Genomic DNA, 1959 nt, shown 5'->3' with positions numbered 1-1959 from the left:
CATGCGGGGGAGGGGAAGGGAAGGAGGGGGCGGGGAAGGGGAGGACAAAGAGGAGGAGTGGGGGAAAGAGGGGGAGGAGGAAGGGAAGGAAGAAGAGTGGGGGAGAGGAGGAAGAGCGAGTGGGAAAGATGAAGAGGGAGGGAGGAGGGGGCAAGGAAGGAGGGGGAAGGAAGAAGAGGAAGGAAGGGGGGAGAGGAGGAGAGAGAGAAAAGGAGGAAGAGGAGGAAGGAAGAAAAGGAGGAATACGGGGCAAGGAAGAAGTGAAGGAAAAAAAGGGGAAGAGGAGTGGGAAGGAAGAGGAAGGAAGAGGAAGGAAGGAGGTGAGGAGGAAGAAGGAAAGGAAGAAGGTGGGGGAAGAGAGGAGTGGAAAGAGGAGGAAGGTAGGAGAGGAAGGAAGGAGAGGGCAAAGAGGAGAAAAAGTTTTCTGGCGTTTTTTCAATGGTGGGAGTGGAAGTCTTCCTCCAGGTGAGGAGCCCCCCCCCAACAGTTTGTATTGCAGGGCTGGCAGGAGGGGGCTTGGTTGAGGGGCTATTTTTTTGGGGGGGGGGAGCATCTCATTCGCCATCCTGCTCTGTAAAATCTTTCCTTTTCCTTCATTTCCTTCCTTCCTTTTGTCTTTTTTTCCTTTCCTTCCTTCTTGTGGGAAAAGGAAACACCTTGTTTGAGCTTACCTGGCAAAAATGAGTTCCACAAAGCAGAAAAACACCCAGGCTGCAAATCTCAAGATTTACAACAGATGGGGGAGGGGGGGTTAGTAAATGCTTTGTAAGGACCTCTTTATTTTATCCCAGGTATGATCTGGTTTTGCCCATTTGTGTGGGGGAATTAAGTCCAGGTTCTGCATCAAGAATGCATTTCCACAGTTAATATGTCACGTTGCTGGTAGCTTAAGGGCTCCTATCTATTTTGAAGTGTGGCCATTGCTCCTGATGCGACATCGGAGTTGAGGGTTCAACCAGTGCTTGGATTCACACATTGCTCTGCGCCTTAACAATATCCAGGCTTTGTGCATCCTGCAAGAGAGGTCCATCGAGGTCAAGTCATGCGTCCTTTGGGTTGAGGTTCCTCAGCTTGAGCTCAACCATCTAGCCTTCGAGATCCTTTACACCTCTGCCATACCTTTGGGACAGGATGTTCACCGCTGCCTGGGACTACAAAAACAGAACATGCACCAGGCCAAGCACCTGGGAAATGCGCCCCAGAGGCCTTCGACTCCCAGGGGAGCAGCAGGGGTAGAGAAGCTCCCTTCGTCAGACCTGCAGCCATCTTTTCTTTCAGGTCTCTGGCCTGCCACACTTTCTATTATTCTACTATGCAGTTTCCATGGTGGGAAAATGGGAGGGGGGATTATACAGAGTTAGATGCTATGTAGCCATAACAACATTCTTTCTAGAAAGCCAAGGTCATCCTTTGTCTCTGCACCTGGCCGGAACTGGATGGGTGGAAGCTGCCAGCGTGGCAGTGGGAGATTGGACCATGGGATGGACTTGTGGGTGTGGGGAGATCTTGAACTTTCAACTGGGCGGGAAAAACAGGGAAGCTTTCAGATTTGTGTTTCCCCAGATGTGCCATCTTAATAAATTGGAACTTTGAGCAATACTTTGCCTCGGACTCTCGATTTACTTTCGGATTGTATTTGAAACCCTGACATCCCTTCTCCAACCTGGTGCCCCCAATGGGTTAGACTTGGTTGGCCTGGCCACCGTTCTCCCTTCACCGCCTAGAAAACTCAAAGCTGAGAGACCATCCCGAGTTTCCTGCCACGTTGTGAATCTCCCAGGGGGAGGTTTGAAGCCAGGAACAATTGTTTTTTAAAGGATGGACGGCTGGGGAATTCTGGGACCTGGAAGTCCCCAAGTCTAGTCCTTTAGAAGAATGCAGGACACTCGGAAGGGAAAAAGCCACACAGTTCTTGGATCACGTCATTTTTCTTTTCTTTTCTTTTTATTGTTCAACGTT

Source organism: Natrix helvetica, assembly GCF_964273705.1.
Source record: "Natrix helvetica genome assembly, chromosome: 14".
Taxonomy (NCBI): domain Eukaryota; kingdom Metazoa; phylum Chordata; class Lepidosauria; order Squamata; family Natricidae; genus Natrix; species Natrix helvetica.
This window is presented reverse-complemented; position numbering follows the sequence as displayed.